This window comes from Thunnus albacares, chromosome 23, assembly GCF_914725855.1.
Source record: "Thunnus albacares chromosome 23, fThuAlb1.1, whole genome shotgun sequence".
NCBI classification, from domain to species: domain Eukaryota; kingdom Metazoa; phylum Chordata; class Actinopteri; order Scombriformes; family Scombridae; genus Thunnus; species Thunnus albacares.
Window position 1 is genome coordinate 22,531,871 of NC_058128.1, and position 24,457 is coordinate 22,556,327.

The 24,457-nt window shown below is 42.0% G+C and overlaps 1 protein-coding gene and 1 long non-coding RNA gene across 3 annotated transcripts in view; one reads left to right on the forward strand and one right to left on the reverse strand.

Moving 5' to 3' along the window:
* chst11 (carbohydrate (chondroitin 4) sulfotransferase 11) overlaps window positions 1-24,457 on the forward strand; it is an 87,818-nt gene that overhangs the window by 4,052 nt on the left and 59,309 nt on the right. The window lies entirely within an intron of this gene.
* LOC122975488 lies at window positions 8,808-12,496 on the reverse strand. The gene is made up of 3 exons (XR_006400689.1): window positions 12,188-12,496; window positions 10,576-11,427; window positions 8,808-9,319 (listed from the first exon to the last, which is right to left on the reverse strand). It is a non-coding gene; the product is annotated as an uncharacterized LOC122975488 (long non-coding RNA).

Consider the following 24,457-nt stretch of genomic DNA (forward strand, 5'->3'; position numbering starts at 1 on the left):
AGACTGAATGGTACACTGCATACTTAAGCATCATCATGTATACTCGATAGAGCTTTCCACCACTCTGTCACTTTTGGCCAAACTCTGATCAAATATTGGTTACCAGTTGGCCAAAGTCCTAATAAGCTGGCGGAGTCCAAGAGATTTGTTCCAAACGAAAATGAAATATCCACCGTTTGGAAAAAGGGAAAAAACTCCTCTGACAAAACGACTGCTGGCGTCCCAGGAAAGCTTAAATTAGACTATCACTCAAGTTATTTAAGATGCTTACTGACAGCAGTTCTGTCTGAAATATTGAGTCATGAATTTCAGGCAGCTAAAGCGTTTTCCAAAATAGACATTTTTGGAAGCATATGTAAGATTACCAGTATAGTATAGCTGCAGACACACACGGACACACACATACAAACAGCCTCCTGGTGGAACGTAGGTCAGTCATACTAAGTAGAGGTTGTAAAGGCCCTGCTTGTTTAGTTCAGCCGCTGCTCGCTGACAGCCATGAGCGTAGACCTGTGCCCTTCAATCTCCATCTTGTCTCTCTGAATTCAATTTGAGGGAACTTTGTGCCGGTGACAGATCCAGTCTGCCTCCAGACTGCGTACATGGACAGCCGTGGACACCGCGGTTGCGTAGTAGTTCAGTTTATACAACTCTCTGGAGTCTGCTTGCGCAGTAGATCGGCATCTACAGGAAGACAGCATAGTGGCCATCACAACCAATTGGAGGTAGGCGGATGCCCGCACGGATCCTATGCGTACGCCCTCTGATGGCGAAACTTACATCACGCGGAACCTCATGTACTCGCGGATGCAGAAAGTTCGGGTTGAGTCTCTGCTGGTCCTTTAAAGGCATTGTAGCAGCTGAGATCAGAGGAGCTAATGAGACAGTTTGCTCAGTGGACTGTTTGTTTGGTTTCTTTGTTAAGTGCCTCCTGGATATTTTGGAGTCTGAGTGTGTTTGTGTGTGTGTGTGTGTGTATGGTGACTGCAGCTCTGTTCACCCACTGTAATGTGTCTTTTTTCAGCCTTTTATAGCTGTGAGTGGTAACATGCTTGTGCACCCAGGCCTCAAAGTCGCACGCTCCCACTTCACGTCTCCCACAAAGGCTTTGTGCCTCTGGAGCAGTCAGCTGTGCCCAGAGACAGACCTGAACAACCTATTTTTTGAAACTGTGTGTACAGTTTGCCTGTGTGCGTGTGTGTGTGTATGTGTGTGTGTGAGGGAGAGATTTCCATAACGACAGACATAGAACAAAGCCATGCTGGTTTGAAGCAAGGAATGGGAAAGTCTTGAGAAAGAATGAGATATTCCTGCCTGGAATTTCTACGGGAAACTCGAAATTCCTCACCTCCATTGGTCCGTGGCGTTAGTGTCAGCTGTAACTGATAGTACAGGGTGAGACTGCTGAGTTACTGGGGTCAGTGACCTCAAACACGGGACCCTTTAATTGCAGAAACGGGCTCAAATCCTCAAACCTGTCTATCTTGCTTCAGAGAATTTCATTCCCCAAAAAAGAACGCCATTGGTTGATTATGTTATACACAAGACAGGATGTGAGTAATGGAAATCACCCAGTGTAATGTACAGTATGACTGGGATATAAACATATCATACTTGTTGGTGTAGAACAGGAGACTAGGGCTGCAGCTAATGATTAATGTGTTTTTTTTTTACGATTAATTATTCATGTGTTGAGTGCATAAAAGATGTGAAAAATGCTCATCACAAGTTCTAAGAGCCCAAGGTGATGGCTTTAAATGGCTTGTTTTTCCCCGACCAACGGCCCAAAACCCAAAGATATTAAATTTACAATTATAAAAAAACAGAGAAAAACAGCAAAGCCTCACATTTGCAAAGCTGGAACCAACAAATATTTTGGTGTATTTGCATGACAAATTACTCAAAAGTTATTATTTTTAAGTAGTAATGTGCTTATTCACTTCCTCAAACTTTAAATGAAATCATTGGAGACCTCTGTGCACAAATTGAATTGTTTTTTTTCCTGGTTCTCTATGACTGAATTGTGCCTGTTGTTTGTTGTGCATCGGAGGGCCGCCCCCCCCTGTTTCAGTGTTCAACACAGAGCCTTTCTGATCTTATCACACACACAGAAAGACAGCTGAGAGTGGCGATGACCCGAATAGATGGAATAAGATAGACTTTGTTTGTGTGTGTGACTGCGGTCATGTTGCTGGGTGTGTTTGTGCAGCCCCCGTCATTGTCCCTTGCATCAGCGCACTCTTCTACCCTGTATGTGTGTGTGTGTGTGTGTGTGTGTGTGTTGTGAGAGTGTATCCCGGATGTCCTGTTTGTGTGATCTTAGTGCAACTGCTGTTTTCCTGCCCAGCTCTGCTGCTAAATCCCGGATCAAACCTCCCCTGCACATCAGGCAGGAGGGGGGTAAGAGAGGGGATGGGAGGAGGGGGGGAGAGGGGGGGGCTCCCTGCTGTGTCCCGTTATGATTTTAGCATCTACATTTAATAGTAGTACAACCAGATTAGGAGCATCTGGCATTTTTTTTATATCATCAGCATCTTTCAAAATGTTCTGCCGGCATAATTCTTTGCTTGTAAAAAATGAGGCAACCACAGTGAAAATTGATTTTTGATTCTTTTCTTTTGACACGACCATTAAGGGATGCTGATGTTGGAATCTACACATAGTAGCTTCAACACCTCAGTTTTTCAGATTACGATCATATCAAGTCAAGTGCCAGAGTCACTTTTACATAAAAGTCAAGATCCTCAATGTTACTGAGTCAAACCTAGTAATATTTCTGTCACTTTTAACACAGCACCTGTCTGAACCGATGCCATCACATGAATGTAAAGGCTGCAGCAGCACAAGATTAAATACAGATATGTTCATTGTTAAAAATGTTGCATAGTTAACATTTATTATCCACAAAGAAAATGTATCAATTTAATAAAATATGAAACATTGGTGAGGAGATTACACATCAGTCTGTTAAAAAATTGATTTTTTTTTTTTACTTTGCCGAGTGATGCAAAAGAGATTAAAAAAAAAAAACCAAAAAACTATCACTCTCTCTTTCTATATTCTCATTTTTCATTCATGCCAACTGCATGGGTGATTATAAATATCCAGTAAAAGGCTTTATATACAGCATATGAGCAAATCGGAATTCTCAGATCAAGAGATACAACTTAACATCTTAGTCATTCTGTGCTTGTGCACTATCTATCTATCTTGTGCACTACTAGAAAACAGCAACAGGCAGCAGAATCTCTACAAGATAAAACTGGTGAGAAGATTTATTAGGGTGAGCGTCCCTCGCTCTCACAACAGTCATTAATTAAAGGCAGCAGTATGCTTACAGGGTAAATCATGAAGAGCTCATCTGATGTCGGAATGGGATGTTTTTGTAACTGACGATCCGACTAGCGTACCCACTTCATGCAGTGATTGACCGGGTGTGTGGAGGTGAGAGAGTGGGCGGGAGCTGAACTTCTCTCTCAAACTTTCTTTTTTCATCCTTCACACATCTACTTCCATCTCTTTTTGTGTGTACAGTCGAGTGCGACATCACAAAAGTGTGCACCTTTACTCACGTTTAAACAATGCATCTAATCTTTCTCTCAGAGTCTAGCTATTCAGGACAGGTAGGAACAGTTGCTTGTACACATGTTCCGACAACACTTTGCATGAATCAGTGATGCAGCCTTTGAGAGAACAGAAAACACTGTCACGCATCAGATGCCGAATATCGTGTGAGCATTGTGACTCTGTCTGACACTGTCCTGTCATGTCTGAATTAAGTCATTACATTATGGGATGTACACCATTTCAATCGCTTTAACAGACAGATAAAGCCAGCAATGTTTTGATCTCTCAGTTTGATCTCTCATGTCATATACTGCGAGGTAACATATGTCGACAGTCCATTATAACCTCAACTCTTTTGCACAGGCTTGTAAAAATCTCCAGAACCAACCAATCGTGGCAAACTCTGGTTATAATCAGGCTTTAAATAATGTAATGTCTTCCTTGGTTTAAGTGTTCCACATGTCTTCCTGAGTCTCTCTCTGAGTAATTCCAAGCAGACGGACTCTGCTGCCCCGCCGTCTGGAGTTTGGGTCAGGCAGCAGCCGGAGGCCCGGCACTGAAGACTCCTCATTCACTACACTGAGATGATGACCATCTGCATGAGCGTCTGTCTGGCAATGGAAGAGCTGCCACTGCCACAAAGGAAGACACACAAACACACGCACACACTTTTTGGATCACGATTGTGACCTAATATATCCTGTGAAAAAAGTTAACCTGGACTGGAAAGAGTTCCTCATTTTCCTAACCTTATGAGGACATTTTTCTCCTTGTGAGTATAGAAGTAGGACATCACACACATACACACACACACACAGACTGTCATCACTAACAGGATGGATGTTGCCTTTATAAAGTGATCTGCAGTTTGTTTGTATGACAGCAGGAGTTGAAGACTCACTTCAGTTCAGTCATGCTGCTTCACCAGGACAGTATGAGGAGTTGCAGACACCTTCAGATGAAGTTGTATTCTGGTTCCAGACCTCTCAATCGCCCTGCAGTGACCATCAACTCATTAACAGACACAGTGAGACATTCCCATATCATAGAACAACAAACAGGCTTATTCTGAGGGGAAACAATAGACTGTCTGCCGCCCTTCAGAGCGAACAAGTGTGTGTGTGTATGTGGGAGAGAATGGTCCATGCAGACCTATCCGCCTCCAGTTTTGCATCCCTGATAACTTCATCTGCATGTCATTGGCGAGGCCTCTCTGCCTGAAGGGATTTGCACAAATGACACACACACACACACACACACACAATCTCTCAGACACAGCAGACACATGGGAAAAGTGCCGTCACCCCACCCTCTTTCCTCCCTGAAAAACCACCGTCTGTCTGGAGATGAAGTGTGCTGTATCTGTGTGACCCTCCTGATCCAAGTTATACAACTGTGCGATTGCAACCAAACTATAATATCAAGCAGTGCAGGAAGCGTGTGTCCTCATGTCGAGGCACAAATGGGTGAAAGGTGTTGCGGCGCAGACGTCTTTATTTAACAGATGTTTTGGAGGGTTTCTCTCAGAGGATCATTTCCTCCGTCTTCCCATGAATCAGACGCGGGGAAATGATAGGAAATGTCAGCGTCAGCAACGTTCTCTACGCCCCGGCATCTGCCTCGAACGCATCGTAAAATGTGTCTCACGTTGATCGGGTTGCTCAATGCGTGTTTTGACGTGTATCCATCCGCCTTTTTCCAAAGCAAAGAGCAGACAGCAATACAAAAAGACCAGTCTTCTTCATGCATAATCATGCTGAAGTACATCTGCATATTTAGATATTTATTATCTAAATTTCTTAATGTGATTGTGCTGGTTTTTAAGGCACGTGCGCACGTGTGTGTTCGTGTGTGTGTGTAGGCAGGGTAATGGGTTAAAACCTTGTACAGCAATAAACTGAAACATGGCTACCATCTGTCAGACTTCCATGTTCCACACTGACATCTGGCATGTCTGTGGTTGTGTGTGTATGTGTGTGCGCGCGCAGGGGAAAAGGGTGTCTGCTACTGGAAGGAAAGGGACCAGTGCTTACAGTAATGGAGACTCCAAACAAAAGTGGATCTAGGGATTTTTAAAGGCGGCAGCTTCAAAGGCAGCAGCGCAAACGTGAATTCTGAGGATTTCATTGACCAGACGTCACGTAACGAGAGTCAGTAAACTGCACACTCCTCAGGCATACAGTATATTGCTCTTCTGAAAGTATGGCAGGAGTACAGGAGTTGAAAAGGTTCAACTTTTGTTGAGTCCAGCTCTCTGTGGACTGTGTCGCTGCAGTTTAGGAAACCATTTAACATCCCACTGATTGGTGTTGATCTGTAAGCTTTCTGTAAGCACAGCAGATTTCCTACCAGAGAAGAGATAGTGTCGGGAAAGTCATTAAAGACTGTTGTGGCATCTTAGTCGGCCATTTTCACTTTGTTCCTCTGAGTGCACTGTACTCAAAACAATTTAAGGCTTGCTCACAACAGCATTTATAAGAGCCCAATTTCACACTAAAATCAATAATTTTCAATAGAATCTCTGTGACAAGTTTATTCATGGAGTCAAAATAAATCGAGCAGCTCTTTCTCATGAAGTTCAACTTGTGCCACTAATAAGTTGCCAACCAAGAGTAATGCCGTCCTCTGACAGAACAAAATGAGTTAAAAAATGGAAGAAGTTTCATGTTAGCTGGATCACACAAGCCGCAAGTATTCACTACATTGCCAAGATTCCAGCACCAAACTTTTTGTGAGGACAAAAATAACCAATGTACTACTTTCTGCAGTGACACTTGCACAGCAGAAACTTTTTGTTTCTGTTTTGTGCATTTAACACATGCACCTTTTGTCTTTTACAGAGTGAATGCTAATTGGGCTTTCTTTGGGCTCCACTAGCTTTTTGCTAACAAGTGGAAGTTGCTACCTTAAGTGAATTGTAAATTATAAAGATGAACTATGAGATAGTTTTCATTTGTTTTATGTTTCCCCCGTAATTGATCAGTGGAGGAGTAAGGGTCTCTCTCATGCTTTTTTCTCACATATCAGCATCTGATTGTTTCTTTTTTCCAACATTGTCAGTAATGGAGGCACGCTTATTTCAGGTGAGATTGGGAGCCTCCGCTATACAACACTGCAGGAAACCCTGGTGCAGTACTGTACTTAAGCATTTATATTAAGGCAATCTTTGGGATAGAAGTGAATCATTTCCCCTGATGTAAAGCAAATGCATTTTATCATTCTTTAACAAAACTGCATTAAAAGGACAAAATACCAATATCTGTTAAAAGTAGGGTGCAAAAATTGCTGTCTAAAAGAAATGAAATGACCTTTCTTCCCCAAAGCCAAATCATTTTAATTTAACCAAATAAGGTGAAATATAAGATCTTAATTATGTGGAATGAAACAGTCATCTCTGTTACAGACACATGGATAAGATCGTTGTGTAATTACAGAAAAATCTGAGCACAGCCATGCATCAGGTTGGGGCGGGTGGTGGTGTGGGGTCAGTGCTACTGTATATCTTGTCTGACGATCTTAAACTTCCTAGTTGCACCCCTGGGTGTCTGTGTATGTGCGGAGTGCTGGCATGTTGATAAGTGTATAGCGGGAGTAGAATAGTTCCCCGTGGTCATTATGCACGGCTGCCCCGGCTTGTCCACAGGCCCGCAACAGAAGGCGGGGATGGGAATGTAATCACATTGCTGCTGCCGATAAATATTGATTTGGTTGTTAGGTTTTAGCCCCGAGCAGTAAGTCGGGAGTGTGAGCGTCGTGCGTTAACCACATTTGGGCATTAATAACAGCAGAGCAGGGGGAGAAGGGGCATTTTTAGGCGGTGACTGAACTGCTTTCAGGCCCGATCTCACAGTCAATGTTTACCTCTGGAGTGCAAGGAGCCAGGGGAGTGTGTGTTTGTGTGGAAGTTCTCAGGACGTCTGAGAAAGCTTACAGTGTGCCCAGAGGGTGACATATTTTCCTCTAAAGGATAAAGCAACAAATGTGTGTATGTGTGACTGGAATCCTTATCTTTCCGAATGTCAACGCATTGATTTAGGAATTAGGAAAGTAACTGGGCATGGTGAAGCACTCAGCTCTTTGAAAGTCAACCCAAAACAGCCTACATTGGTGTGTGTGTGTGTCTGAGAGAGAGAGAAAAGAAAGAGGGTGACAGTGTGTGTTGGTGTCCTTGGTTGCCAGATGTAGACAGCATGGCGTAAGAGAAGTGAATCATGGCTTTAATTAAGAGGAGGAGGGCTGAGCTGTGTCTCATTAAAAGACTGGTAGAGGAACATTGGAACTGGCCTGCCTCTACACCAGCTACTGGGACGCTTTACAGATCAACTGGGAGGAACTTTCCACTCCTCCTCTTCCTCCCCCTGCCTCTCTGGATTTTGACTCATTCTGTTCACCAAAGAAATAATCCACTCACAGATACTCTTTAAAGCCTGCTAAATGTCATCAGTCTTTGGTATTCTGGCCATTCTAGGAGGGATTTTGTGACGAAGTGTGGCAATTAACTTTTCCAGTGTACCTACTTTCTGTCAATGGGCCCTGTCTTGTTCTACTTCAGTTAGAGATTTCCAGATTAGAAGAGCAACAGTGGGGATAAATTTAAGACCATTAAAGGGGAATTCTAACAATTTTACACATGAAGGTCAGTTTCCTAGTCTTAGAGAGTATTACTCAGCCTCTGAAAGAAAAGTTGTATAATGTCTTCTGTGGCTCTGGGGAAGCTTTGTCAAGTCTAAAAATATAACTCTGTGTCATCAAGGTTATCTCAGCTTGTAGACTACAAATTTATAACAGGAAGCTTTGAGCGTGCATTTTGAAAAAGAGGCATTTACCAGGCAAGAGGACTTAAATGAAAAGATTCAATTACATTATGGGAAATGTAGGATCTAGTGTATTTGGAGCTTACCCCATATTGATCATTCCTTTTTGAATCTGTCCTTTGTGAGTCCCCCAACTTTATAGAAGTTCAACACTGGATCACTGGAGTGCCCTTTAAAAAGTAAAAGTAAGAATTTCCTGCTTGCATTATGGTTTAATTTCTCCTACTGTTGGTGTAAGAACTTTTCTTAATGTCTCTTTCTTGATGGATTTCTCTCTGTATGAGTGTTGAAGGTCGGTTTTGGCGCTAGGTAAAAGCCTCTTTGATTCTGAGAGACTGACACCAAAACCTGACAGCTGTGATGTCTCCATTTTGCCAGCTCATTCACAGGAATATGAAAAATACAAATACCAATGCCATTCCAATACACACAAAATGGAAAATGTATCAGGGATGTGTTTTAGGCTAGGTTTTAGGTTTTGTTTGTTACCTCGATTAGTATTTTCCTTCTCTTTTTGCTGTTTTTATCGATTCTTGACAGCTCTTAGATTCCACCACAGTTTCTGATGTGTTAAGTGAAATTACTTTTCAAAATTGCTGACACAACAATTAAAATCTGCAGAGATTAAACCATTATGTGCAGTTCTACCTGATTAACTGTGCAGCCTCCTCACACCTCCTACTCATTTTCCCAATACCCTTCCCTCTTCTTTCTCCTTGCCTTTATGCATCTCTATTTCCCATTATCCGTCCATCTGGGCTCAGTGTCGGGGGAGTTTTTCCAGCCACGGTTCCTCTGCCAGCGTGGCCGGTTTGGCTGGAGGAGCGGTGGATGCTGCCACCGGCCTGCTGCAGACTCTACGGTGCGGCATGGCAGGGCAGCGCAGAGCCTGGTCAGCTGGCTGCTCCAACCGAGACTCAAAGACTCTTCTCATGTCCCTCCAAAGAGGTCAGGGCGGACATGTTGGCAGAGCAGAGCAAACAAAACTCTCCTCATCACTGACTCAGCAAAGAGTGGGCATACACATGCACACACACACACACACACACATCTGCCTTAACAAACCTTGAGGATGAAGCTATAGTGTGGTTTGACAAGCCAATCTTGCTGCACAAATGAGCTCATTCTCTCAGAAAGATTGCCGCCCTTTGGAGCATGAATGTGCTTATGGCAATGTACCTGTTAGATTATGTGATTGTTGACTTTGAGCTGAAGATGGCACTAGAGGTGAGCTCATGGAGTGTCCAAAATAGAAATGATTCATTCTCTGGGGAGCATGACCATTGGTTTTAATACTCCATGTACACAAGTGGAAATTGGGGCCTGTGGGAAGGTGCTATAGAAAGGTCAAGGGAGTCACAAATTGAATGGAAATCTAGCCAACAGTTTTTGGGTTACCAATAGACCAAAGTGTTGGTCAAGGTGACATTTTGACCTAACAGAGACAAAATCATAAGTAATTGACCTTTCTGGATCATGAATATAGTTTCAAGGATGTTCTAGAAAGTCTTGGACAGAACGATATATTTAAACACCAACTAAATGACAGACTGACTTGCAATACCATTCTTCAGCCAGGGTAAAACAATGACTCCAAATTTAACCAAGTACATGTCGCCGTCATTCTGTCTGATGAGCTATTGTAGCTGCTGTTCAGGAAACTCTTCAAACTTCTGCTGATTAGTGTTGATTTGCTCATGGCGGCAAAGTAAATTTGAGCATCGCTTTCTTGTGGAGTTCCACTTCAGTGAACTTTGAAATGCAAATTTGTGCCATTGACTGACTTCTGACAGAGCAAAGTGAGTACAAAACAGAGGCACCCTCACACAAATTTGGCATCTTAACCTGCAAATAGTCACTGTGTCGCCAAGCTTACAGCACCAAACATTTTTCAGAGGGTACAAAAGAAAATTTGCAGTGCTACTTTCAGGAGTGAGCGGACATGAAGGTGGCAATTAAATTCATTAAAAAGTGCTTGAATCAGTGCCCCATTTCAAATTGCACTAATGCTCTAACCAACATCTAGACCAATGGAGTAATGGACTGACTAACAATCCCTTCTCCAGCTTAGCTGATGAACAAAAAAATTGTCAAACTTTCCCACGAACTCTTTCTCTCTCTCTCTCGCTCTTTTTCTTGATTACCCACACACACACACACACACACACACACACACACATATTCATAATCCCACCTCCCCTCCAAACCACTGTGAACGTAGCGTCTGTGGTGCAGTGTCTGGCAGGGTCACTCCAGGACACACTATGCCTGAACATGAATGAGAGGAGAGGGAGCAGGAAAGGAGGGATAAGTGGAAAGAAACAGACGCAGAAATAGAGGAAGCAGAGGAGGACACAGGAAGTTATGACAGCAGTTGCGAGAATGGAGATCACGCGATGGCATCAAGGATGCAGAGACTGAGAGAAGAGAAGACAGCAATAACAGATGGGGAGAAAAAAATAGATCCCAGAACTAATGGACAGTATTAAAGTAGAGCAGACAGTCCTTCCACTTCCTTTAGAAGTTTTCTTTATTAGAACTGAATGTAGATAAGCTTTACTAAATGAACTGATCTACAGATTGAGCTAGTCCTTCTAACCCCTGGTTGAGCTGATTGGCAGCCTCTGTCTCATGCCCCAGGTATTGTTAGTGCTTGCGTTTCTCAAAATCATGACCATATTTTCCTTAAACCCCATTGCTTCCTGTCATGAAGATGATGTTGACATTGTCTTCCATCTCTGGTCTCACTTTGGGTGTGTTTTTTTTCTCTTTGGCTTTGTGAAGGCAGATAACATGAAGGAAGTGATTTTCTATCTTCCAGCTTTCACTCCCTCTGCCATGTGCTATATGGAGAAACTCTAACAGCCAGTTCAGATCAAATATTCACAAGGAGACAAGTTAAAGCTAGTAAATATCCTATAAAAGAGTGCCAGAATGTGTAACCAAGCATGGAACTGCTGCATACCTTTTCCATTGCCATTCCCCTGCACCACACTTTGTACCATGTACTGTTGTACTTTCTTGTTGATTAGCTGCAGAATCACAGCTGTAGAGCAAAGAGGAAATTAACTTAGCTTAGACCGGAGGTAAGGGTAAACAGCTAGCCTCACTCCCCTCAGAGTTCAAAAATACGCTTACCCACACCTTAATAGCTGATTAATTAACAAGTTCTATTGCATTTGTTTTAGTTGTACAAAAACAGAAAAGTAAAAACTTCAGGTTGTGGTTTTAAGGTCTGGACACACCATGATTTAAATGCTCAAATTTCACCACAATTCAAGTAGTTCCAATGGAATCGCTGCAATCAGTGGATTTAAGTAAATCTGCTGATATGTTTGCCATAAAGTTCCATCTTTGTAAACTTTGACCTGCAAATTTGCACCATTGACCAATAGCAAACAGTCTTGACAGTGCTGACATTTGAGAGTCCAAAATGGAGGTAGCTATTAGCTGTGTTGTACCGTTCGTTTTTATTTAACCACCTCTATCGCAGTACAAACTGCTCCACAAAAAAGGAATGGTTTGCAGACAGACATGAGAGCTAACTGACCATTAGCAAGCTTGCTAGCTTAGAGACTTTTATTTTCCCACTTCACTTCCCGCTTTCCAACTTCAATAACATTTTATCGACAAATTAATGTGCAATGATGAACAAAATGCTCAGAGGGAGTAAAAAAAACAGTAGAGAGAAAAAAGAGAGAAGCTTTGGGAGCTATTGTGACTGACTAGTGCTAGCCAGTTGCACTGGCTAGCGAGTTAGCGGTTAGTTTTCCAGCTACAGCAGTTCACCAGGCTTCCAGACCCACCTTTTTGACGTGGACAAGTGGATGTCACTTTGTGGTTTGACTGCCACTTTACCGGGTGTTACATGCTGTAACTATTTCCTGGTTAACAGCCACCTCACACAGTGACTTCCTGGGATCTTGTTGTCACCTGTTAGTTTCTCCTTGCTTCCAGTCTAAACTAACCATTTCCTGGCTCCGGCGCCATAATTAATGCACAGACAAGACGTTATTAATCTTGTTATCTAACTCAGCAGGATAGCCTCCTCTCCTGTTTTGTGCTGTAAAAATGCATCTCCATGCTGATTTCCCTCCAAAATCAAATGCTCACAGTAAGACGCAGCGAGAGACAGCTGAGAGGCAGACAAGCTCCTCTGTGATAGCCACTCTTCACAGTAATTATAATAATGTCTCAAAATGAATGTACTTATGTCTTAAAAAGGCCACATATAGCACCTTTAAAAGACAAGGCAGAGTTGTTTGTGAGTCTGCTTATGGTACTGGAGAGTCTGAGCTGGGCTCCGGCCAAACCACATCCAGACAAGCACACGTCATAATACCAGAGGGTTAATGACAGCTGTCTGCTCCTTAGATCTCTAATGTAGTCTGCTTCTCTTCTCTTCTCTTCTCTTCTCTTCTCTTCTCTTCTCTTCTCTTCTCTTCTCTTCTCTTCTCTTCTCTTCTCTGTGATATAAATGGGTCAGCACAGGTTATCTAATCTTGTCCTGAGCTTTACATGAGTCAGATTTTATATGAAAAGTTAATAGAGCACAGAAAGGGTAACTTACTGTGTCTAGCTACTATAAAAGTGTAGCGTGTATAACTCTTCTGTATTTCCAGCAAAATTTCATCCCATACCACTATAAATTCTATCTTCTTGATCCCAGAGATTGCTGCATGATTATAGAGCTTTAGTTGCTGCATCAACTCTTTATGTGGCGAGTGAATAAAATATAAGAAATCCTGTTACACCAGACTCTCCAGATAAACCCAACACTGCAAAAACCGGGTTTATTGATGAAGTTGAAGCAGAACTGTTTAACAGGGAATTGATCCAATTTCTAGCATAGGTCTGTAGTTTAAAGGAGTACTCCATCTAAAATCTATATTCATCAGCAAATATTCATCTCCAGCAGTTATACTGAATTCATTTGTTGTGTGTCACACTGGGCGAGATAGATCTAATAAAATATGCGTCACTATTGCTGTCAAACTGTACGATATCAATTTGAGGCTGTTAGATTGAGCGATGAACGCCTGGTCGATCATTATGTAGCGTAGTAACATTAGTGTAAATAGAAAAAAGTATGTGAGAGGAGAGTCATGTCATCAGCTCGCATCATCCATCTGCACTGCTCTCTGATTGGTTGGTGTGTAGACAACATCTTTAGAATGTGGTCCTAAATTTCTGATACTGTCTGAATTTTGTGGCAAAAACTATAAATCGGTGAAGGCCACCAGACACCCCATATATGGACTCATGCCATGAAAGTTCAGTCTTTTTAGAGCCACCTGTCAAACCTGCTGGTAGTGGATATTTAAAGCAAAAGATAGATTTTCACGGTGATGTGTTTTGGAAATACAGATGCAGACAAGGTCTGGGTGAATGGAGACAACCTCTATGACTAATACTAATAATATATTATTTTGTCTTCTCTTCTCCTCTCTGTTTGCCTCTGGCTTTTCCTGTCCTTTCGTCTCATCTCAACTTTGATCTTGATCCATTTTTCCTCCCTGTTTCCTAACTTTTCTCTTCTCTTCTCTTCTCTTTTCCACTCCTCTCTTTTCCACTCCTCTCCTCTCCTCTCCTCTCCTTTCCTCTCCTCTCCTCTCCTCTCCTCTCCTCTCCTCTCCTCTCCTCTCCTCTCCTCTCTCTGTCCCTCATGACAGAGCTCAGGTGCTTTCACCAGGCAGCCCAGGAGAACCTCAGAGTAATCTGTCACTCTCCGCCTGAGAAGGCCCATCTGTGCTTGTGTGTGCATATATGCGAATGGTATATGTACCTGAAGGTTATCCGTCTGTGTGCTTCATGAATAACCAGTGACGGTGATTAGAGGATATTTATGTGAACTAGCTGGGCATCTGTTACCTGCTGATAGAAGCAGTGAAGGATGGAGGGAGCATCAAGTAGAAAGAGGAACAAAGTGACAGAGAGAGATAGCAGAGGAGTGGGGAAACAAATGCACAAAGCTTTTACACCTTCCTCCTACTACCAGCTTGCTTTGCAAGCGGGATGGGGTTGCCATAGTGATGGGGAGGGAGGGTGGCAACGGGAGCAGACCGACGTCCCGGTTGGATGGGGTCCGCCCAACACGGAAGCGTAGCGTGAGTGTGACTTCTGACAGTGAACGTGTCTGGAGAAGCTTTGTTGGAGTCTGTTTTCACCTTGTGTTTTCGGTGTGGGGGTTTGTATACGTCTGCGCTGTACAGAGATGAAGATGATAAATAAATTACATCTAAAGAAAGAGAAATGTCTATATTTACCAACACTGTGAGATGAAAACCCTCATCATGTCGACTTTTCAGAGACTGAGATCAGCAGCCTTGTTTACTTCATGACCACGGTGCATTTTTGAGTTTATCCAATGGGGTTTTGAAAGGGTTTCATTAGCCAAAGCATGTATAATTTTCTCAACCCATAGAGACCGTTATAATCCTTTAATTGGGGTTTAAATATATAAAAATGACCAAATCTGGAGTTAAGGTTTCCACGTGGCGTTGGCGATAATAGCCTGAAAGGGAAACGAGGTTTAAATGAAATGATTAAAGATGATGCATCACACTCTCTGCAATTCTGTGTACGTCAGTTCTTTATTTACCTTAACTGTAAAGGGCTTTTTTTAAAAACAGTCTTAAATACAATTCTGCACTGGACAAGCTATCCTGACCCATGCTGCTTTCATCCTGGCGCCCCTTCATCCTGGGACCCAACCAGAGATGCCCCCCCATCACCTACCCACATTAACACACATACATGTTGTTTTGTCCTGGTTATTGTCTGTCTGGTTGCTTATTGGCTGTTGTTTTAAGTGAAAAAGTGCGAACCTATCCTTTAAAATAGAGACAAGTTTAAAGGACCAGTAGGATTTAGTGCCATCAACTGAATACCCCTCCCCACCCCCCTCTCCTTCCAAACATGTAGGAGAACCTACGGTGGCCAAGAAACTTGTGAAGTCATTTTATTTTTTTTCTCTTTCTCGCTTTTAATGTGAAATAACAGCAGGAAATGTTGGGTTTCAACAGCTGCAGCTTAACACTGATCAACAATCTGCAAAGTAACTAAAAATAGTCAAAAAGAGAAAACTCAGAAAGAGCAACTCAGAGCAGCAGAGTGTGATATGACTCTGCTCTGACTCTGATGTTGTGCTGATAGAATTAGTAATGTGCAAATGTAGCCTACATTACACTGAATTTATTCTCAAGTCGCCTTTACCAGGGCTTTATGAGGGTAAATCAACCAGGGTAACTATATACTGCATGGCTGGGTCTTTCACTTTCTTCCTTCTGCGTCGCCCTCTTTGACTCTCTCTCTCTGCACCTATCCACATCCACTTGTATATCCTCTCTGTCACATTTTGAATTGTGATGACTTGGACACATGTTTTCTGTTTCGGTGCCACCCGGGATCGATTTCCCCACACGTCCTCCTTGCCAAGTCATAGCTGCAGTCAGCTGTCGACCTGAAACACCTAAGGTGCTGCTCCGTATCCCTGTGCCGTGTCTCTCAGGTTCCAGCGGCTCATTGAATCATTCTCAGTCACTCACACACACGCAAATGCACGCTAACACATGGGCACACAGGGCCATAATTTCCCCCCGCTGTCTATTTTAAGAGGACTTGCAGTCCTGGAAAAAAAACACACACACTATAATTTAGTGGTGCATAACTGCAGTGTTGCAAGAGCAGGCGGCATTAAAGGTATCTGAGTGCACTGGGAGAGAAGGCCAGACAGACACAGCGGGACAACACACATACAAATGACTCAGTACTTGTGTCCTTCATTCATCTCTCACTCAGGCCAATGCTGTGTTCTTGCAAATTAGCTCTTTGCATTTCCTGTCAGTCGCTCTATAAAGAAATGAAAATACTGCCATCCACTAAAATATCTGAAATGGCTCAGTGCTCACATGGAGACAGATGCATTTGTCAGAGTTTTTTGGCTGTCCTGTTGTTATTGTTTGTTCTGTGCTCAGGACGGCATGCAGCGATAAACAAATGAAGGCTAAAGTCGGCAGCGTGTCCGGTAATCTGTCTTCCTGTTTCTGGGCGGCTGTCAGTGGGAAACAAAAGATGAAACAAAGGGCCAGAAACGTAGCCCCTCTGTTCACTCGTCCCACCCCCCCACCCCCGTGTTTTGTGTGTGAAAGTGTGGCGTTATGGAGGTGACACTGAAGAAGAAGTGAGAATAGTAGCAGGCAGCTGCTATGTCAAGGTGCCAGTATACTCCTTCAGAACTGCTTGTTGGATGCTCAAAGAGTTTCTGAAACGTGCCCCCCCCCCACCGCCATACGCTTTTTACAGTAACATCAGAATTGAGGAGGGGTTGTGTCTTTCAATTTCTTCAACTTTCTGAAACTGTCAGTCCAATATATTTTCCCCGTATTTTGACAATTATCACTCCTCCCTTTTCTCTACGATGGCCAGTTTTTCATGCCACCTTTGGGTGAGGCAGTTCTGAACAGCTGGAAACACTTTTGCCCACCGACATGGTCGGACAAAACGTTGCACAAACCAGTTCTTTTCTAGCAAAACCAGCCTCTGAAGTTGTGAGCTATCTGTTTTGGTTAGGTTGTGATGAATCAGGGCTGTTGCACCAGACCTTGGGAGGCAGGAGGTATAATGTGGATATGCAGGCGGGTTTGAAGAGTTTTGTTTGTGTGAAAACTGACGCACATTCCAGCAAGTAATACTTACAGTCAAGCATTAAGAAATTGTTACCAATTTTGAGTCATGACATGTGTTAACCCTCAAAAACTGATACTGGTAAGTACCTCAGAAATCCAGCATTATTTGAAAGACATTAAGGCCATTAAAGGCCAGTTTTCTTCCTCACATTTAACAAACCGGGTCAAAAATACAACTATAAGCTTGATAATAATCCAACTCATTAGCTCTTCTCTTCTACACTCTGTATGCATCATTTCCTGTTCATGCATTGAATTAGCATATTTGCCAGGTATGTGAGATGAAGCAAGGATATAAAGGTTATAGAGCAACACTTGATGTGAATTCGTTAAATGGCTCAGCAGTGCCGGGGAAATATTTTACTTTTTTATTTGATATTCAGACAGAGAGAGGGTTTGATTCAAAAATTAATTCTTGGCTCCTTTTTCAAAAAAAGGAGTCAAATAGGAGTCAAATAGTCTTCCTTTCTTACTCACCCTCATTTTTAGTCAGTTATCATGTAAAAATAACAAGAAATTGCTGTGTAGACCATGGTTTTTGGCCCCTGGTCAGATTAAGTAAAGAATCTTGAGAATAAACCTTTGCCTTTGATAATTTATGATGGGCATTTGTTGTAATTTATGAAATATTGTAGATTAAAAAGATAAATGACAACCCTTTGATAGAAATAATTGCTGTAGCTTTACTACTTTGCAAATAAATCTAGTGGTAATAAGTCTTTAGTATCACATGAGCAGTCTGCAATTTGCTGCACATGCATTCAGTGTCCAAGCAGGTGTTCAGACTAAAAATAGCACTGATTTTGTTTTGTTCTGCCCTAACCAAACAGAAGCGAGTGATGCATCTGTCCCACCATTTTTGTTGGACACATAAGCTGTTGTGCTAAGAGTTTGTAACCAATAACCAGTACAGCTTTGTCAAACAAATCTACTCTGTTTACCATTTTGCAGCCATTTTTTCTTATGCTACTTTTCATGATGATCATTTTTAAATTCTAAATTCCAGTTTCTTTCCAATTGGCAGAAATAGCCGTCTATCAATCAATGAATCTTTATTGTTCCCAAGGGGGAAATTTGGTTTGCAGCCAGGTGACATCAGTCATAAGAAACAAAAACAGTAACAACAGTCAAACACACAATACAGTGAAACACAAACAAGATAACAGACACAATTCATACCTTCCTTCCAGGGAATAATCTCCTTGCAAGCCAGCCTACCCAGATTATATAACAATCAAAGACTAAAACATTTCTAGAGTTGAGTAAAGAAAAAGTATGGCAAGAGTTCCACTAGCTTCCTCCAACTGGCTGAACAAAGGATGATCGGGGCAAGCCGGAATAGCCTCAGCATCCTGAGAATATGCTTATTATAGATGTCAGAGAGCCGAACCGGGCACACTCCAGTCCTTTTACTGGACACTATGGCAAGACTGTCCAACAATCTATTTTTGTCAGACAGACTGAGGTTTCCATACAACACCACAATGCAAAAAACTAAAACAGATTCAATGAAACTGCGATAACACAGAGTCGTTGTGGATCCACAAACAGTAAAAGAGTTCATTTTTCTAAGAAAAGAAATACGCAGTCGAGCTTTCCTATAAATAACATCAACATGTGATTCAAAACACAATTTGCTATCAATAACTGTCCCAGGATATTTGTAATCATCTACCAGGCTGATTTCAGCCTTGTATGATTTACTGCTGGACAGGAGGGGTATGGGGAAGTGGGGAGACGGGAGGGGGATTTCCTGAAATCTACAATCATGTCGGTTTTGGTAACATTAAGAGAATGACTGATGACACCATTATCCAAAGTCTCTAACTACAGCACCATGACCTTGTTCCTGCTCCTGTAAAAGGCTGAAAATCACTGAATCATCAGCAAATTATACAACATGCTGATTCTTAAACAGAATCTGGCAGTGCACAAAGCCAGAAGTGTTTCAGTCAATGAACAAATCAGAAACACTGCATTTAGAGGTCTGGAACCAGGCTGCAACTTCATCTGAAGGTGTCTGCAACTCCTCATACTATCCTGGTGATGCAGCATGACTGAACTCAAGTAATTCCTCAACTTCTGCAGTCATACACACAAACTGCAGATCATTTTATGAGGGCGACATCCATCCTGTTAGTGACGATAGTTTATGTGTGAGCGGAGAGGAACTCCAAGTATAATGAAAGGGGAATTGAGAAGAAAGCCAAAAGGTAATAGGTTCATTTCATTTGGAGGCGTAATAAGGTATTGATTTCCCTAAATGTAAGCAGAGATGAAAGCAAAGTGGCAGTTGCTGCTGAGGAAGAAACTAATGAAGAAGAAAATGACAACATGCACTCTTGCATGAGAGGGGAACACTATGCTATAAACAACCTATTAACAGAATTATGTTCCTGATGTTTTGTATTGGTGACACACACACACACACACACACACACACACACACACACACACACACACACACACACACACACACTCTATAGCTTTTTACCTACCTTGAAAACAATTTACAGGTAATGATGAAGACTGTGGAAATGAATGTGACTCATCTCATTATCTTTATAATGCAGTGTGTATGCTGCTATAGTTACACACATTCCAATGCACGGGCATAAACAAACGCACTCCTATACACTTATTGTTAATATTTAATACCCATTGTTGGTCGTGCAGATGCACACTCAACCACACACGTCATATTTACCCATCCCTACACACTTAAACCCAGCTTAATACACACACCATCTCAACACACACACACACACTTACTGTCTGAACCCATTTTCAGCTGTACACACCACAACCCTGACTCTAAACCACTTTAGCCAGAGCACGGACACACAATCTGAGGACACAAAAATTCACTTTCAAGCTATTTTCAACCATACAAACTCACACACGCCCATACACACACACACACACCCATGCGCATCATTGACGTACGCACTAATTTCAGAACTATTTTCAGCTGTGCACATACACACACACACACCATCCATAGGCATAAACACTCGTTTTATAGCCATTTTCAAATATGCACACACACACTTTAAATCTATTTTCAACCACACACACACACTCATACATCATCCCAAGCCATATCCCCTCCGCTCCCTGCTGATTAAGGCTTTCATAATTACAGTCCTCAGAGTGCCCAACTTGTTCACACTTCAAAGACGGCCGGCTGTGATTGGAGGAGCCGCGGCATTACACCAGAGCCGTCCTATCATTTCTGCCCAATCAATCTGTCATCATCTCTTTACTTGTCTTCTTTTTCCTGATCCTAACATGTATTTATGGACAGATCCTCTTTGATAGAAACTCATAAATTAATGCGGTATTAGACACACACATGCATACTTAAAAAAAGATTTGGCTAACTTACAGTTTTTGTATTTTATAGAGTTTAAACAGTTGGTAGTTTCTTTCTCAATGTCATCCATCTTTGTTTTTCACATTGGGCACACTGCTCTAGCTTCTCATCTACAAGTGGAATAAATCCACAGTCCTCTTTCAGAGCAGAAAAACACTCCACTGGTTGTGATGCAACAGCAGTGAGAGGCTATGTCAGAAATTAACAGTTGGTTTTATTGCGAAATGAAGAGCTGGGTGTCATCTCTCTCTGGGTTTTGCTGTCCTTCTGTTGCAAATGCTCATGCATTAATTCTGTATGTTGTATGAATCTTTCATTTCTCAAGTTTTAAGTTATATGTGTATGTTTCTGGCTTTTTCTAAACTTACCAGTTGCTCTAATTCTGTTGCTTAAAATTACTTTACACTCTTACACTACATTTCAGCTGAATTTGCTGAAATTGGGATTGAAGAGTTCACTCAGTACAAACATCATATACAGGCAGCTTGAATGAGGTGCTGGGACTTAGCAGATACAAAATATATATATGATATTGTTATGAAGTGTGAATTGCTATGTTTAAAGCTCAAGGAGAAGCTTAGAGGCAAAATCATGGTGCAAGTCTTCAAGATGAAAAGCTAAAAGTCAGGGAGTTATAGGTTACGTACATATCAAGGATAGGTTTGTTTTAAAGCATCTTACTGTATATTCAGTACTTGCTCTAAAAGATTTAAAGCTGCATTCATCAATATTTTATCATCATCATCAGTACTATATTATTATTTTTAGTGTTAGTGATGAACCCAGAGATGATTATCATTAACTTCACCAACAGTTCCCTTCAGCTCAACAGAGCTTTTTAGCTTCTTTTAGCTCATTGTTTTGGTTTTTGCCCGCTATTGTCAACTTGTTTCCAGCAGCAGCAGGCAGATCTTTTCAAAATAAATCTCTGATAAACTCACTGTACACCACCTGCCCAGCACCAAACAGCAGACAAACAATGTAAGCATCTAGCTGGTGAACATAGCAGAGCATTTAGCAGCTAAAGAACTAGATATTTTTCCCAGGAGTTGATGAAGACCAAATGAGAGCTAAAATGAGAGTGAATATTGGACTTTCATTTGCGGGGCTGACAAAAAAAATTCTTAATGTTGCTGTTTGCTAACATGTTTCACAACTTTAAAAGGTGATAATGTGTCAGTGTTGTGTTTTCAGTTTGTTCCGCTGCCCCCAAGTGGCCAAAAGTTAATAAATCCAGCTTTAAATCTTGTCCTTTAATTATATGATATGTTTGTTCTCTCTTGGCTTTACAAATCTTATTTCACACCGTAAGACAAATTAAGACCGTCTTGTTTGTTAAAAACACTCTAAATTAGTTTGACCTTCTTCCATGGTGGTGAATAGAAAATTGTAGTATTATCAGACATGTATTGATTTGTTTTATAACTCATGGTGCCTGCCTGAAAAGTCGGTTTAACTCTGTTAAAGGATCAGTTCTCCCAAATTACTCCAAAGCCATATTCTCACTTACCCTTAGTGGCACCTTCATCTCAAAACCTCAGCACAAGACAGTGTGACCGTTTGTTTTGTTATTTTTCCTATTTTTGTCATTTGGGTGAACTGACCCTTAAAAGCGGGCAAAACTGGTTTTACCCTCCAGTGAATCATGATTTATTCCATTACTGCTGTATGCTTTTTAACAGTAGCCGTCCCAAATACACATACACACACACACTGAGCTGATGTGTCTTCGATTTATGTGAGAAATGTAGCGTGTGCTTGTGCTGCAGGTCAAATCAAACTGTTGTCCAGTTCACCGGCAGCGGGGCCGGCTGTTCGATCACCAGCAACGGCTTGTGTAGACATTTAATAGGGAATTGGGAAGTCCCTCCTCTTATAAAGTGAGCCCGGATGCTGAGCCAGGGGTACTATAAAATCAATCTCATTCCTCTTCCTGTCAGCGCCACTACTTCACAGATGTTTTTTTTTCCCAACGTATGTTCGATTGGTGGAACTGGGCTTAAACTGGCTTGTTCCCTCTCTATTTGATGCTTCAGCAGCATCAGTCACACGTGCAACAAAGCACAAATAGAGCTGACACAGGAAGTGCTCCTGCTGAGGCTGTAAGGTAATCTAAACTGTTTTCTCCCTGCTCTCTTTGATGATTTTGGCACGAAATAATTTCATCAATAAAGCTGCAAAGGAAGCTTATGCCACCATTGATCTTGATGAGCTGTCTTCATCAACTATCTTGACTATCTCACTGCTGGCCATCATAGATCGTATACCCTGTAACATCATCAATATTATTGAAGCATATTTATTTACTGGCTTTTCTCACATCCATGTTGTGGCTCGACAGTCATGGAGATCATGAAAAGGTTAATGTAGAATTGTATGTGGATTGGTCATCCATTGGCGACAAGACCAACGGAAGTCACTGCGCCCCGCCAGGAAATAGCCCAGCTTTTCTTACCCTCAGAAAGAGCCAATCTTGGTGCTGAGCTAAGCTAACCGTCTCTTGGCTGTAGCTATTTAAAGGACAGATGTAGAGTCATATCGTGTGGTAAGAAAGCAAGCGTATAAGGAAATGCCCTAAAATGTTGAACTAATCCTTTAACTAAAGGTCAGATTACAACCTTTTCCTGGAACTGTCAACCATATCTAACAGTCTGAATCTGCAGATCAGGTTTTCTCATGTGTCATGGAAGGATGACCATATGCAGTTGAAAAAGAAGATTTACTTAAACTAACGCCTCCATGCTCAAAAAGGTTGTCATTTTGGAGTTTTGGATGTTTTTGTGGTGATTCACTTTGAATCAAAAGTCTTGGATCACTTTACCACAATGAGACACAATTGCATTTCCATCCACTTTATGCATATTTTCAATTTCTGCACAAAAAAACCTAAGTGGAAATGCTGGAAGTAAAAAAAGTAAAAATTGCAAACTTTTTTTTTTTTTACACTTGGCTGAGGTGGAAAAGGTGATGTATTCATAAAACAGACAAAATATAGCGGTAGATGAAAACATGAGATCTGTGTGGAGCAATGAGGAGACTGTTCCATAAAATACATGAGACAAACATAAATTTCATCATGTTTCCCACATCGTTTTCGTTTGTTTGAAGTTTGACTGCCGCTCTCTCAATACCGCCATCTTGTTGTGTCCTCTTCTTCTGCAACGGTTTAATGGCACCGTCTGGAGAATTAGCACCACCAGCTGTTTATCTTGACGAGCTCTAGCACATTTCATGTCCCTGCACGTTAACTTCAATTCTGTATTAACTTAACCCTAATGCTATATCTGGATGATAGGAAAACATATTCATCAATCTAGAAACCTAGCATGATGTTAGGTGAAAACCATGCAAAAAAAAAAAAAACACAGTTGTGGTCATGCTCCTGCTGCCAGACTGGCTCTGGTGCTGCAGCCTCATCCGGAGGTGTGTGTGCAGCAGGACTGACCACAGTGTTGCTACCGCTGTGATCTACTGAGCCTCTTCAGCCTCAGACCAGAGAGCACAGATAGATAACACTGCCAGGGCCGTCCCCAGCGGTGCGTCTTAAATCGCTCCTATCCACTGTGGAGGTTAGGATTGTAAAACATGCACTGTTATGCTCTCATGTTCTGCTCTTCTCACCGTCTTTATTGTATTTCACAAGCTTTTGGGGTTTTATCTAAATCGATCTTCCTTCCTTCTGCCTTAGTATCTGTTTTCTCTGTTTTCTCTCTGGATTGGCCCAGCCTCAGCGTTTTCTTCTATATTTAGTCCCTGAGGCCAGCTGTGGCTCAGGAGGGGGGCTGATCTGACTCTGAGCCCTCGCCGGGACTCAGCTCCCCAACAAAACCCTTAATCGCACAGGCTGTACCCCAGAGAGGAGCTGAATGAATGAGATGCTGGCGAGGGGAGCAGAAGAAACGATTGTATGCTGGAAAAATGGGGTAGGACTGGGACGAGCTGAAAAAGTACATTTGAAAGAACAAGAGCGTGAGAGCAAAGCAGAAAATGAGCCCATAAAATCAGCTCATTAG